The sequence below is a fragment of the Betta splendens genome, chromosome 8 (genome assembly GCF_900634795.4).
Source record: "Betta splendens chromosome 8, fBetSpl5.4, whole genome shotgun sequence".
Classification (NCBI taxonomy): domain Eukaryota; kingdom Metazoa; phylum Chordata; class Actinopteri; order Anabantiformes; family Osphronemidae; genus Betta; species Betta splendens.
Window position 1 is genome coordinate 14557565 of NC_040888.2, and position 16571 is coordinate 14574135.

The following is a 16571-nucleotide window of genomic DNA, read 5'->3' on the forward strand; positions in this document are numbered from 1 at the left end:
AAAGATAAATGAGATTAATTATATATGAAAATATATTTTCTCCAACAAGTAGACTTAACACAGCTATGACTCTTAGTCAGACTGGCTACAGGGCTGAAAAGAAACCCGGGGTTGTTTTTGTTTTCCTCAATTAGGGAGGAATAATGTGTTTTTCTAGCAGCACAAAGTCCTTTTTTGATATTTTATTAGACTGTCCTTCCATTGGAACGCCACTGTCTTTCTAGTTGTCTGGTCCTGTGCTTTAGGCTGCGGATCTCTGAGTTATACCACAGAGCTAACCTCCTCTTATTCACTGTCTTCTTCTTCAGAGGAGCCACTGTGTCTAAAATTGTACGTAGAGAAGCTGCAGCATCATCTACAAGACAGTCAACCTGTTCATAAGGATTAAGGTGACTGTTCTCTGTGTATCTACAAGACATTGAGGCAAAAGATGATGGAATGATCTGCTTGAATCTGGCAACAGCGTTGTCAGATAAACATCTGCTATAGTAACATTTCTTTCCAGCTATTTTAAGGTCAATTGTGCTAAATTCAAAAGTTAATAAGAAATGGTCAGATAACAGAGGCTTTTGGGGAAGAGCTATTAAATTATCAATTTCAACCCCATATGTCAGGACAAGATCGAGGGTATGGTTAAAACGATGAGTGGGTTCATTTACCTGCTGTGTAAAACCAATTGTGTCTATTAAGGAGTTAAAAGCAGTGCTGCGACAGTTGCTGTCAACATCTACATGAATGTTAAAGTCTCCCACTACAATGACTTTATCTGTGCTAAGAACTAGGTCAGATAAGAATTCAGAGAATTCAGTTAAGAACTCTGAATATGGCGCAGGAGGACAGTAAACAATACAAAACACAACTGGCTTCTGAGTTTTAGAGTCTGGGTGAGAAAGGCTCAGAGTGGAGCTCTCAAATGAGTTATAACTATGTTTAGGTTTAGAAGTAATTAATAAATCTGATTTATAAATGGCTGCTACTCCTCCACCTCTACCTGTACTTCTTGGAACATGATAGTTAATGTGACTCATTGGAGTCGACTCAATTAAAGTAACATATTCATCCTGCTGCAGCCAGGTTTCAGTGAGACAGAACAGATCTATGTGATGGTCACTTATCAAGTCATTTATTAACAAGGATTAAGATAAGAGAGATCTGATATTTATTAAACCACACTTCATTAACTTACTGTTACTTTGTTCTGTAAGAGGAACTGTTTTGATGTTTATTAAATTCTGTTAAGTCACTCCTCTTTGATTTGTGTGTGACTTGTATAGTTTAGGTGGTCGGGGAGCAGACACAGTAGTCTAACTAAGACTACGAGTGGGTGGGGGCTGTAGAGAACATGCCGAGAGGCGTGTAAGACAGCGACTCTGCGTCCTGGGCTCCACTCTGAGTTGTCACGGAGTGGGGAGACTAAGCAACATGGCCATGTTACTAGAGAGCAGAGAGGCTCCGTTCATCGTGGGATGTACGCCGTCTCTTCAAATCAGCCCAGGTTTGCCCCAAAAAGTGCTCCAATTAGCCACAAAGCCCACAAAGGGTTTGCAGGACACCACCTAGACAACCAGCGGTGGAGCGATGACAGCCGGCTATACATGTCATCGCTGGTCACATTGGGGAGGGGTCCAGAGAAAACTACGTGGTCCGACATTGTTTTGGCGAACGAACACACCAACTCAATGTTAGTTTTAGTGACTTCCGATTGGCGTAACCGGGCGTCATTAGCTCCTGCGTGTATTACGATCTTAGCGTACTTACGCTTATCCTTAGACAGGAGCTTAAGATAAGACTCAATGTTGCCCGCTCTGGCCCCAGGCAAACACTTAACTATGACCGCTGGATTCTCTAACTTCACGTTTCGGACTATGGAGTCACCAATGATCAGAGTGGGTTTCTCTGCGGGTGTGTCGCTGAGTGGGGAAAATCTGTTTGAAACGTGAAGCGGTTGGTGGTGCACCGTGGGCGCCTGCCTAAAGCTACGTTTCTTATGAGCCATGACCCAGTCGTTACCCAGCTGCCTGGGACCTGCCGGGGAACTGGTAGCAGCTAAGCTAGGAGGCTCCGCACCGGCTAAAGGGACCTGGCTAGCTGGCCTGTTTTCTAAAGTGCGAAACCGAGACTCTACGTCTAACAACCTTTAAACCAAAGCTTTATATCCAACAACACTTGAATTCCGTTTGTCGCTCATATCAATAGAGGACGAATTAAAATGAAAATCTAGTTTGTTTTGTATTTTTTCCTTATGATCAACAAACCAGAAGATGAGTACAGATATACACATAAAATACAAAAAAAAAAAAAAATTATAACACAGATTGATGAATAAATATAGATTCCTATTTTATGTTATATACTTATATTATTCTATTGGATTGGCTGAAGGAGGGACTGTGTCTCTCGGCTGGCCTGGGAACTGTGTAAAAAAGCAGCTTCGGCAATTGACAACAAACACTAGCGTTCACTAGCGAGCAAAGACGCATAATATTCTATAACATTAAAAAATGAACTACTCTACATGTAATGATACAAAACCATGACATAGTTTTTTGTGCTTAATGTGCAGACACAGATAGAAATGAACAGTCGGACCTCACATCTTTGCGCCACCTGGTGGTTAAAACGAGACTAGCACCCTGTTTTTTTCAGCTTGCTGCAGGATTAAAAATCCTTAGTTGGGGACACACCCGTGGCGCGCTGGTGATGCGCACGTACTGCAGTAAAAAAGGTGGTCGCTTTGAAGTGCTACAACTGTATATGGACTGAGGTCATTTACTCAGCTCACATTTTAGCTGCTAGAGTCACATTAGCCGCTAGCGCGATGGTAAAGCAGCATTAGCGGCTAGCGCTAGCCTCCACATGACGTTCAGTACAACTTGGGTTTGGCTGCAATAGTAAGTTGTGAGAGTCACACTCTGATCAAACAGGCTTCATTAAAGGTAGACAGTCAACAAACAATATGAACAGATTAATCAACCTAATTGATTATGTCACCATCCATAAACTAGAGTCAGCCATCGTCTCCTTAGATGCAGAAAAAGCTTTCGATAGAGTAAACTGGAAGTTTCTTTTAGCCACTCTGCACAAATTCGGCATTGGGAAATCATTCATAGATTGGATCCAAATATTATACAGCTCAGCAAACGCTGCAGTCAGAACAAACAACCAGATTTCACCAAGGTTTAATCTGCATAGAGGGACAAGACAGGGCTGCCCACTTTCCCCATCACTATTTGCAATATTTATTGAACCTCTAGCTGCAGCTATAAGACAGCATGAAGGAATTACTGGAATATCGACCAAATCAGTAAATCATAAAATAAGTTTATATGCTGACGATGTGTTACTGTTTCTCCTGGAGCCACAGACGTCTCTTCCTACAACTATCAGGCTCATAGATTAATTCTCAGGACTTTCAGAATACTCTTAACTGGACCAAATCTATAGTGCTACCACTTAACCTTAAGGTGACTAACATCTCCTCTACCACACTCCATTCAGGGAACATTAAATACTTGGGCATTGAATTATCGTCTAGGCTATCAGAGCTTATTGATCTAAACTACAATCCATTATTAAAACAAATAGAAGCCAACCTCAAAAGATGGCAGTCCTTACCCATTTCACTTATGGGAAGAATTGCCACCATAAAAATGATGATCCTGCCATCCTGCCTAGAACTACCTAACTTCCACCACTATTTTCTTGCCAATAGACTGAACCATGTCCACAAATGGATAAAACCCATGCCAGCAGACTCCTCCTGGATAGATTATTGAACAAACATTTTGTGGAAATATTAAAGTTGCAGATCTGCCCTTTATCAGCACCAAAATCAAACATCATTGTTGTTACCAGAGCATTAGCATAAAAGCATCTCTGACAGCCTGGTGGGTTTTTCTTAAAATTAATGGGTCTTCGCTTACTCTTTGCCAAAACACACCTCTCTGGAACAACCCAGACATCATACAAAACAAAAAGGCAATACACTTTCCAACTTGGTATATCAAAGGGATAACACATCTGAAGATTGTTGTTAGATTATACCACCTTAGACACATTGTCTGCTTCATCAAATCAATGACGAAAACTATACTCCTGATTGATTAATGGAATAGAATAGAATAATAGAATGCCTTTATTAGTCCCACAGCGGGGAAATTCCCATCAGCAGCCAGGTTACCCGGCGCTAGTCCGACAGTGGAAGCAATTGCAGTACAAACAATAAAAAACACGCACATACAGTGGCACACAGTACAAGTGGAAACCTTGCTGGAATTTTTTCTTCGGTTCATCAGGACAGATAGATAAGGTCGGAGTGTCACGATCGCACGGATGAGGACCCACATGCACAGCGCAACACAGCGTTGATGGTGATAAGAGGATGGTTTATTCCAGATACAGAGTCCAAGGCAGGCAGAGTCATACACGGGAGATCATACGGGGTTTAAACAGGATCAGGCAGAGACGGCGTCAGGGACAGGCAAAGTCATACAGGAGAGATGGGTTACAATACCAAATCGTCAGGTGTCGGATCGTGGTCAGGCCGGCAAGGTCGGTAACAGGCAGCGGTAAATAATCAAGGCAGACAGGACAGGCAGGGATTAGGCAGGCTCGGAATCGACGATCAAAGACAGGGTACACGATATACGGCAGGACTGGATCAATGAACTGGAAAATGACGGTAACACACAAACAACGATCTGGCAAATTACGAGGGTGAGAGGTGGAACTTAAATACAAGGTGAACTAATAGCAGATGAAGTGCAGGTGTGGATAATGAGGACCGGTACTGACAGGGAACAGCTGTGATGTGACGTAGCAGGAAGTAAAGCAGGAACAGAAACAGAAACCGGGAGTGCTACCAAAATAAAACCGGAAATGGAAACTGGAACCAAAATACGACGTGGATGAAAACCTGAGTCCTTACAAAATAAGGGTGGAGATCAGAACCAAAACGTGACCAACAGAAAGACTTCAAAATAAAACCAGGGACTAGAACCAGACACTGCAGAACGTAAGGAACTCAAAATAAAACAAGGGACAGGGCCAGAGACTGTGACAGTACCCCCCTCCCAAGGGCGGATTCCAGACGACCAAAGAAAAAAAAACGAGCAGGGCGGGCGGAGGGCAAGAACCAAAAACAACCCGCATGGAACACCGACAGGGCGGGCGGAGGGCGGACTGGGGGAGGGCAAAACGGGAACCCCTATCAAAACAAAACTCACGCCAGAACACGACAGACCAGAAGACCCACCAGAAAAACAAAACAAAAACGAGTCTCATAACCAAGAAAAACAACATGAATGTCCACGAGACAAGTCCAGAGCGCATGAACAACAGAAACGTCTCTCTGCTCCTTCCCAGGGAGGGTGGAGACGCGGCGAGATCCTGCTCAGCCGCCGCTGAGGCAGGGTGGCACCCTTAGTGCCCTTGAGCTGGGCCAGCGTCCACGGGGACCACCCCAAACTGCGATGTCCTCCAGGCGGACGCTGATCCTGGGGGCCGAGGAGTCGAGGCGGACGTCGCCGCAGGAGGCAGCGCCATCCAACCAGCAGGAGGCGCCGAGGGCGAGGCCACCAGTCCGGCAGCAGAACCAGAGATGAGGCCTGAACCAGAGACGAAGACAGACGTGGAGACGAGGCGGGAACCAGAGACGAAGACAGATGTGGAGACATGGCCGGACCGCCAGGAACCGATGCAGATGCGGCCGGAGCTGAGCCGCCTGAAACCGATGGAGGTGCGGCCGGAGCCGAGCCGCCAGGAACCGATGCAGGTGCGGCCGGAGCCGAGCCGCCAGGAACCGATGCAGGTGCGGCCGGAGCCGAGCCGCCAGGAACCGATGCAGGTGCGGCCGGAGCCGAGCCGCCAGGAGCTGATGCAGGAACGGCGACAGGAACGACCTCCTCCTGGAGGCCGACAGGAACTGCGACAGCTACGACCTCCTCCTGGAGGTCGACGGGAACAACGGCAGCACTTCCAGCTGGCGCGACCTCCTCCTGGAGGTCGGCGGGAATCGCGGCAGCACTTCCAGCTGGCGCGACCTCCTCCTGGAGGTCGGCGGGAACTGCCACTCCGAGACTGACAGGAACGGGGGCTAGAACGACCTCTACTTGGCCGACAGGAACGGGGACTAGAACGACCTCTACATGGCCGACAGGAACGGGGGCTAGAACGACCTCTACGTGGCCGACAGGAACGGGGGCTAGAACGACCTCTACGTGGCCAACAGGAATGGCCGCTACGGGGCCGACAGGAACAGGAACGGCCGCTACGGGGCCGACAGGGACAGGAACGGCGTCCTTACCGGAGCCGGCAGTGCTGCTCTCTGGCTCCTCACTGGAGCCAGCAGTGCTGCTCTCTGGCTCCTCACTGGAGCCGGCAGGGACTGAGACGGCATCTACTCCGGAGCCGGCATGGCTGCTTGCAGCTGCCGCGCTCAACGGAGTAGACGTCGGGCCTGATCGGGTGTGCATAGCACTTGTTCGACGGGTGGTGCCCTCTGGCTGGAACAAGACCTGAGCGTGGCACGACTGGACTGGGACCTGAACGGGACTCGACCGGACTGGGACCAGGACGTGACTCGACTGGACTGGAACCGGAACCTGAGCGTAACTCGACTGGACTGGAACCTGAACGTGACTCGACTGGGCTGGGGCTGGAACGTGACTCGACTGGGCTGGAACGTGACTCGACTGGGCTGGAACGTGACTCGACTGGGCTGGAACGTGACTCGACGGGGCTGGAGCCTGAACGTGACTCGACGGGGCTGGAGCCTGAACGTGACTCGACGAGGCTGGAGCATGAACGTGACTCGACGGGGCTGGAACCTGAACGTGACTCGACGGGGCTGGAACCTGAACGTGACTCGACGGGACTGGAGCGTGACCGGCCTGAGCTGGACTCCGGATGCGACGAGGCTGAGCTGGAGCCTAAACGGAGCATGACTGAACTGGAGCTGGACACCGAGCAGAGCCCGGCCGAACTGGGGCTTGACACCGAGCAGAGCCCGGCTGGGCTGAGACCTGAGCAGAACACGGCTGGGCTGAGACCTGAGCAGAACACGGCTGGACTGAGACCTGAGAAGAACGCGGCTGGGCTGAGACCTGAGCAGAACACGGCTGGACTGAGACCTGAGCAGAACACGGCTGGGCTGAGACCTGAGCAGAACACGGCTGGGCTGGAGACTGAACAGAACACGGCTGGGCTGGAGACTGAATAGAACACGGCTGGGCTGGAGACTGAACAGAGCACGGCTGGGCTGGAGACTGAACAGAGCACGGCTGGGCTGGAGACTGAACAGAGCACGGCTGGGCTGGAAACTGAGCAGAGCACGAGGACGGGGGACCGGATGAGTGCAGGAAGTCCTCCCAGCGGAGTAAACGTGGAGCTGGGCAGGCTGGTGCAGACATGACGGTCTGACGGGGCTGGGAGGAGGAAACCGAAACCATCGGCGGTGCGACCAGGGCTGGCGTAATCCGAGCGGACGGCGTGGAGGCTGGTGTGGTACGGAGCGCGCTGCTTAACTCTCCGAGTCGTGCACACAATCGCTCATAGAGGCGACAAACACTGGGGCGCTCTAGCACGCTGTCCTCGTCCTCCAAGATCCATACCGCCACCTCCACAGCGCTGCGCTGGGTTTCCGGGTTGGGCGCCCTTCGGTAATCCTCCGCGAGGATTGCAAAATAATTGCGTAGGTCGCTGGGTAGCTTGGCGCATGTAAACTCCATATTCCCCGCAGGTGAATGAGACTCTGACCTGGACGGAGACTGAGCGCTGGCTGGGTCCAAGTCTGGCCAGATCGTTCTGTCACGATCGCACGGATGAGGACCCACATGCACAGCGCAACACAGCGTTGATGGTGATAAGAGGATGGATTATTCAAGATACAGAGTCCAAGGCAGACAGAGTCATACAAGGGAGATCATACGGGGTTTAAACAGGATCAGGCAGAGACGGCATCAGGGACAGGCAAAGTCATACAAGAGAGATGGGTTACAATACCAAATCGTCAGGCATCGGATCGTGGTCAGGCCGGCAAGGTCGGTAACAGGCAGCGGTAGATAATCAAGGCAGACAGGATAGGCAGGGATTAGGCAGGCTCGGAATCAACGATCAAAGACAGAGTACACGATATACGGCAGGACTGGATCAATGAACTGGAAAATGACAGTAACACACAAACAACGATCTGGCAAATTATGAGGGTGAGAGGTGGAACTTAAATACAAGGTGAACTAATAGCAGATGAAGTGCAGGTGTGGATAATGAGGACCGGTACTGACAGGGAACAGCTGTGATGTGACGTAGCAGGAAGTAAAGCAGGAACAGAAACAGAAACCGGGAGTGCTACCAAAATAAAACCTAAAAATGGAAACTGGAACCAAAATATGACGTGGATGAAAACCTGAGTCCTTACAAAATAAGGGCGGAGATCGGAACCAAAACGAGACCAACAGGAAGACTTCAAAATCAAACCAGGGACTAGAACCAGACACTGCAGAACGTAAGGAACTCAAAATAAAACAAGGGACAGGGCCAGAGACTGTGACACGGAGAGCAGACAGTGAGACTGTAAGGTGGGGTGGGAGGGGGTGTATCTGCATCAGTGTAGTGAGGTGTTGTTTATAGAAGTATGACCGAGGCCGACCAAGATGTTTACATGTCAGTCCCACAGTTTTCCTTGAAGGGAGTCACAACAGGGGAAGAGGATAGATAGAGGCACAGCTGGTGAGCTAGATTGGACCCGGGAAGGGAGGGGTGAGGGAGAAGGGACAGAGTAATACACAGCCAAATTTAATACATTTTAACAATCCATGACTAATTTGTCTAGATCAATACTCCAATCGGTCAGAACTCAGGGCTTCATCGCCTCTTGTGGGACCATGGGTCACCCATGACATCTCCTCAAGCCTGTCAAACAAGGCTGTCACCATAGTAACCAAGTGTTCAGTCTGTCTGCAGATGTTATCTGTCTGTCTCTTGTCTTCCTCCGAACGGGCTGAGATCTTATTAGTCAGTCCTGCAATCCGGGCATCCGAACGAGCTGAGATGTTACTGATCAGTCCCTCAATCCGGGTCATCCTCTGATGCAAATCATCCGAACGAGATGAGATGTTAATTGTTAGTCCTTCAATCTGGGCCATCCTCTAGTGTAATTCCGTCAGCCGAGTAACCATGGCCCCCATCGGCGTTTGTAGCTCCACGGCCGGTGGACACGCCAATGAGCCGGCCGCAGATTTTCCAATCTTTCCAATCTTTCGGGGTTTGGCGGACTACTCAGGCTACAACCTTCATTGGGCCCTGGACGGAGGTTGGCCCTCAATGCACAACCGCAGAGTATGTGTGTGGGTTTGAGTGTAGCACTACACTGGGCGAGCATGGGCATACTTGAGCGAGAGAATGGGTAAGTGTGAAAGAAGGGTGAGGATGGCTCTGGCTGTGCTGCATGTGGCGCCTGGGCAGTAGTACTGCGGTCCCTGAGTCTCGGCTGTCCCTTCCTGGCTGGGGGTTGTGGGGGGTAGTGGGATGTCATCGCTGGATGTGACCAGCGATGACATGTATAGCCGGCTGTCATCGCTCCACCGCTGGTTGTCTAGGTGGTGTCCTGCAAACGATGTGGGCTTTGTGGCTAATTGGAGCACTTTTTGGGGAAAACCTGGGCTGATTAGAAGAGACGGCGTCCATCCCACGTTGAACGGAGCCTCTCTGCTCTCTAGTAACATGGCCATGTTGCTTAGTCCCCCCACTCCGTGACAACTCAGAGTGGAGCCCAGGACGCAGAGTCGCAGTCTTACACGCCTCTCTGCATGTTCTCTACAGCCGCGACCCACTCTTAGTCTTAGTTATCGCATAGAGACTGTGTCTGCTTCTCGACCACCTAAACTATACAAGTCACAAACAAATCAAAGAGGAGTGACTTACCAGAATTTAATAAACATCAAAACAGTTCCTCTTACGGAACAAAGTAATAGTAAGCTAATGAAGTGTGGTTTATTAAATATCAGATCTCTCTCATCTAAATCCTTTTTAATAAATGACTTGATAAGTGACCATCACATAGATCTGTTCTGTCTCACTGAAACCTGGCTGCAGCAGGATGAATATGTTACTTTAAATGAGTCGACTCCAATGAGTCACATCAACTATCATGTTCCAAGAAGTACAGGTAGAGGTGGAGGAGTAGCAGCAGTTTATAAATCAGATTTATTAATTACTCCTAAACCTAAACATAGTTATAACTCATTTGAGAGCCTCACTCTGAGCCTTTCTCACCCAGACTCTAAAACTCAGAAACCAGTTGTGTTTTGTATTGTTTACCGTCCTCCTGCTCCATATTCAGAGTTCTTAACTGAATTCTCTGAATTCTTATCTGACTTAGTTCTTAGCACAGATAAAGTCATTGTAGTGGGAGACTTTAACATTCATGTAGATGTTGACAGCAACTGTCTCAGCACTGTTTTTAACTCCTTAATAGACACTATTGGTTTTACACAGCAGGTAAATGAACCCACTCATCGTTTTAACCACACTCTAGATCTTGTCCTGACATATGGAGTTGAAATTGATAATTTAATAGTTCTTCCCCAAAACCCTCTGTTATCTGACCATTTCTTATTAACTTTTGAATTTAGCACAACTGACCCTATAACAGCTGGAAAGAAATGTTACTATAGCAGATGTTTATCTGACAATGCTGTTGCCAGATTCAAGCAGATGATTCCATCATCTTTTGCCTCAATGTCTTGCAGATACACAGAGAACAGTCACCTTAATCCTTATGAACAGGTTGACTGTCTTGTAGATGATGCTGCAGCTTCTCTACGTACAATGTTAGACACAGTGGCTCCTCTGAAGAAGAAGACAGTGAATCAGAGGAGGTTAGCTCCGTGGTATAACTCAGACATCCGCAGTCTAAAGCAAAGGACTAGACAACTAGAAAGACAGTGGCGTTCCAACAAAATAAATGTAAACTGCATTGCATGGAAGGACAGTCTAATGAAATATAAAAAAGCACTTTGTGCTGCTAGAAAAACATATTATTCCTCCCTAATTGAGGAAAACAAAAACAACCCCAGGTTTCTTTTCAGCACTGTAGCCAGGCTGACAAAGAGTCATAGCTGTATTGAGTCTACTATCCCCTTAAATCTCAGCAGCAATGACTTTATGAACTACTTTACTAATAAAATTATTATCATTAGAAAAAACATTCAGCAGCGACTTCTTCCAAATGACAAAAAGCACTGTCTAGATCCATTAACTTTAAATTTATTAAATCCTCTGTCTTACCTAGACAGCTTCTCCCCCATAACTCATATGGAGTTAATCTCAATGATCAACTCTTCCAAGTCGTCCACTTGTCTTTTAGATCCAATCCCAACCAGATTACTCAAAGAAGTTCTACCTTTAATCAGCTCATCCATATTAAATCAAATCAACCAATCTTTACAACTAGGCTATGTACCACAGGCTTTTAAGGTGGCTGTGGTCAAACCTCTATTGAAAAAACCAACCCTTGACCCTGGACAACTAGCCAACTATAGGCCCATTTCAAATTTACCCTTTATTTCCAAGATTCTGGAAAAAAATCGTGGCTAAACAATTATCTGACCACCTTAGTGGGAATAACCTGTATGAAGATTTTCAGTCAGGATTTAGAAAACATCATAGCACAGAAACAGCTCTGGTTAGAGTCACTAATGATCTTCTATTAGCTTCGGACAATGGTCTAGTTTCTGTCCTTGTCCTGTTAGATCTTAGTGCTGCATTTGATACAATTGATCATCACATTCTATTACAGACACTAGAACATAGAATCGGGATTAATGGAACAGCATTGGGATGGTTTAAATCCTATTTGTTGAACAGATTCCAGTTTGTTCATGTTAATGATAAATTCTCCACACGCACAAGGATTAGCTATGGAGTTCCACAGGGTTCTGTGCTGGGTCCAATTCTGTTTAGCTTATACATGTCGCCTCTAGGTGAGATTATTAGAAAGCATTCTATTAATTTTCATTTTTACGCAGATGATACTCAGCTATACATGTCCTTGGAACCAAATGAAACAGATCAACTAGTCAAAATTCAGGGTTGTTTAAAAGACATCAAATCCTGGATGTCCCAAAACTTCCTTCAACTAAACTCAGATAAAACCGAGATTCTTATTGTTGGGCCTAAAAATCTGAGAGAGACACTATTGAGTCAGATAGCCACCCTGGATGGTATAACATTAGCTTCAGATTCTACTGTGAGGAACCTTGGTGTCATCTTTGACCAGGATCTCTCTTTTACATCATACATTAAACAAATCTCCAGAACCGCCTACTTCCACCTTAGAAATATAGTTTAAAATCAGAAGCATCCTCTCTCAGAGCGATGCAGAGAAACTGATCCATGCATTTGTTACCTCTAGGCTGGACTACTGTAACTCCTTACTCATAGGATGTCCTAACAGCTCCTTAAAAAACCTACAGCTCATTCAAAATGCTGCAGCCAGAGTTCTGACAGGACTTAGAAAGAGAGATCACATTTCTCCTACATTAGCTTCTCTGCACTGGCTGCCTGTAAAATGTAGGATAGAATTTAAAATTCTCCTACTCACATACAAAGTACTCAATGATAAAGCTCCTTCTTATCTCAAAGACCTTATAGTTCCTTATGCTCCCAGCAGAACACTTCGTTCTCAGAGCGCTGGGCTACTTGCGGTTCCTAGAGTGTTTAAATGTAGAACAGGGGGCAGAGCTTTTAGCTACCAAGCTCCTCTCCTCTGGAACCAGCTCCCTCTTCAGGTTCGAGAAGCTGACACACTCTCCACCTTTAAGATTAGGCTTAAAACCTTCCTTTTTGATAAAGCTTATAGTTAGAGATGGTTCAGGTCACTGGCAATTATTGTTAGTCACAGGAACCATCTCTTAGTTAAGCTGCAATAGACATAGACTGCTGGGGGACTTAATTTATACACTGAGCTCCTCTGTTTCCTTCTACCTCCTCTGTCCCATAACCTCCCATCATTGTCCCATGTTTAACTAACCTTGTCTCTTTCTGTCCAGTAGTTGTGCTTCTCTCCTCTCTCCCCCCCCCACCCCCACTCTTTCTCCCTCTCTGTCCTCACCCACAGGTATCATTGGACTCAAAGTTTGGTGTCTGTGATGGGCAGCAACTGGATCCAACCATCCTGCCTGCATCCAGTCCCTGGTCCTACCATCCTGCCTGTGCTCTGTTGTTGCTTGTTGTTGCTTGTTGCTGTTGCTGTGCTTTTCTATCTCTCTATCCTCTCACCCCAACCGGTCGAGGCAGATGGCCGCCCACATCCAGTCTGGTTCTGCTGGAGGTTTCTTCCTCGTTAGAGAGGGAGTTTTTCCTCTCCACTGTTGCTGTCAAATTAAATGCTTGCTGTATGTGGGATTTGTTGGGTTTAGTTGTGTGAGGTTTTAAACCTTACTTTGTAAAGTGCCTTGAAATAACTTTGTTGTGATTTGGCGCTATATAAATAAAATTGAATTGAATTGAATTGAATTGTAGCAGAGCCAGTCGGGAACCTGGCTCTGCGGACCCTGGTGCTCTGCTTCCCAACTACATTTCTCCACATTCATCCACCTAGGTCTGCAAGGGGCGTCCTGCTGATGGAGGGACCGGTGCTACTGGGAAGTGGTTCCGTCCCTCCCAAGTGGGATGCTCTGCAGTTTTAATTGCATTAGCCATACACACTCGTCCAGGAATCTGGGGGCTCCTTCCGGGGGGGCCAGTGGACGGAGCCTTCCCATTGATGGCTCTGCCTGCTGGACCCCTCGGAGAATTGGCTATCTCCCAAAGTTCCTCATACTCAGCCACATACACATACATTTAGGGCCGGGGGTGGGCTCTTTCACTGGGGCGTGGGGCTGAGGCTAGTTGTGGCCTCGCCCACTGGCCCTGGTGGAGAGATCACCACCCAGTTTTAACTGCAAAAAGACATTTAGGGTGAGGGGGTGCACTGTCCAGGGGACACACCGTCAGCCAGCGGTCGTGCTCCTGGAGGTGTCACCCTCCTTCAGTGCACTTTAGTTCTACACACTCACGTCCAAGCTGGGTTGCAGGGTTCTGGGATACCTTTTCTGCTGCCCTCTGCCTCCCCCGGCTTGGGGGGGTTGGGCGGGGCTCGGGAGGAGCTGCGGTCCCTTCCTGGGGCCACATGGACAGCAGGCCGGAGACCTACCCTCCACACGAATGTGATCGAGCGAATGGTGTGGGAGCGAGAATGTATCTGAGAGTGCATTGGTTCTCGTATGATTGACTAGTTTGTTGTGAGAGAGTTTATGGTGTGTGTGATGATGTGTGTTGTACATGTGGGTGGGTATATGCGTCTGTGTTTGTGTGAGTTTGTATGCGTGTGGTGCGGTTGGAGTGTGGGGGGTCCGGTTTTCCGCCCGGGGTACGATGATCGTCTGCCTGGGTGGTCTCTTTTCTGCTGACCCCCACCAATTGCTGGCCTTGTGCTGCAGGCCGGTGTGGTGCCAGGGGATGAGGTCGGGCCGATGAGGTAGGCCCCGCTCCTCTCGTGTGGGGGTAGTGGACTGGAGGCGGGTCCCACTCTGGGCGCAGGGGCATCTCCTGGCGGGCTCCCTACGGACCGTGGGTCCTCGGGCTCCACTCTTTCAGGCCGACCCTCCTGGTGGGAGACTGTGAGCTCCGTGTCACAGTCTCTGGCCCTGGGAGTGTTTGCCCCTGGTTCTCATGGGGCGGACAGCTTTGACCCCCGGTGGCCCACTCTGACCTTGGGTGCTGTCTCTGTGGCTGCTGCAGCTCTGCCTGGGCGGCTCTGTGTGGGCAGCTTGGGTCCGACACCTGCCCTCCTGGAACTGAAGGTGTGTGGGCTCCCTGGTTGCTAGGATTCTTTCCTCTGCTTGCTGGATGGGCGTAGTGGCCGAGCCCCTCACATCACCCTGGCTTCCACAAGTGGCATTGTTCATGCACCAACGTCTGCTTCACCCTTTGGGTGAATAGTATCAAGCTACAGCCTTACTAACCTTGTAGTGGGACACTTTCCAAATCCAACTGTAAGTATTACTGATACTTATCACTACCAATATCAATAATGTGTGAATATGGAAATTGTGGTGTTGTATGTCATGAATTTTATTAAGTTGTATGGGATATGTATAACAATGCATATGTGTATGTATATGATATGTATATGTTTGTATGAGTATGTGCACACACCTTAACACTATTATTGGTATTAGTATTAATCTCCAAGGTAAACCAAAGTACAACAGTTGTTTAGTTATGAATGTGTTAGCCTAAGGTACATCCCTGCTTCTTATTTATTTTGCTCTGATTGTTTACTTAACAGATCTGCTTGGTTTCAGCAGCTGGTTGCACCCCTTACCCCCCTGCCCCCCACCCTCCCGCATACACACCCTAAAGCAGAAACTTAACCTGTCCACCAACACAGCAACATCACATATTTGGGATTAGCTAAATAAACCATCAAATAAACCATAAATCAAGAAGAGTATATATATTATATATATACTCCTCTTGTTAAAGCAAAGCTGTCCATCACAATATGGCATTCAGCGTAAGATATGCAGCTTGCTAAACTGCTGGACAGAACAAAAAAAAAGTTGTGAGAGTCAGCTGTGTTTCTAATTACTACCAAGCCTGTCGCGTCTGTGTCGTAGCCCAAGTAGACCTGTGAATTTGGGTTATGGCAAGTTCTATCTAAGTCTAAAATGTATCTTGTTGCTGTCTTCTCGTATGTGTTGCTTATCTAGTCAGCTATCTGTAAATGTGACGTGTTTTTTTATACAGGCTGACGCATCCCAGCTACCGAAATGCGAGGAGGTTTCTTCTCAAACTGACGCCACTGCAGGCTGTGAACACACGGCTACCTTGTAGAAGAGTTGTTGCTCACCTCAGGAGCAAAGGTATGTACATTTAACAGCAGTATGATTTAACAGCAGTATGATAATTTGTTGGCCAATATGCAGTTTTACTTGACAGATTTTGCATTTCACATTTCAGTAGTTGTGGTATTCATAATCTGATCTATATTATTGTCAATATATTTACTCTGTATGCAGTTGGTCAACTTATTTTGATATTTTAGTCTGTTGACAATAATGTGTAATTGTCTGATATACTGTATATTAAATGTGTTCTGTAATAAATACACAATCAATCATACTGGCTCCAGTCCTGGATCATCAGCCATACATGACAGTAGGTTTGGCAACTGGTTCAGGCGTCTTGAGGTAAGAAGTATCGAAGTTTTTATTTCATTAATTAATAAAAGTAATAAACACATGCAATATCTTGACAGCAACAGTTGCTGTCACACCATGCCTCTGTAGGCATTCACTGTTCCCACATTGGCAGACAAATACTGCAAAATATAAGCTGCAGCTGAAGGTCCCATTATGGAAAAATTATTTTGACACAGCAGCAGAATGAGAAATAAAAAAACATGTAAAAATGAGTTTATATTAGTTCATCAAGCTATGCTCCCAAACAAGCTGTAGTCGTGTTATGAATATTCTGTTTTAATTCAGGCTGCTTATTTGCAACCATTAGTATTAGCGTTAGCAGCT

At 47.3% G+C, this 16571-nt stretch overlaps 1 pseudogene; it reads right to left on the reverse strand.

The window, feature by feature from the left end:
* Positions 1-1276: 1276 nt before the first annotated feature.
* Positions 1277-7727, reverse strand: LOC129604495 (uncharacterized; annotated as a pseudogene).
* Between the last annotated feature and the right edge of the window lie 8844 nt (positions 7728-16571).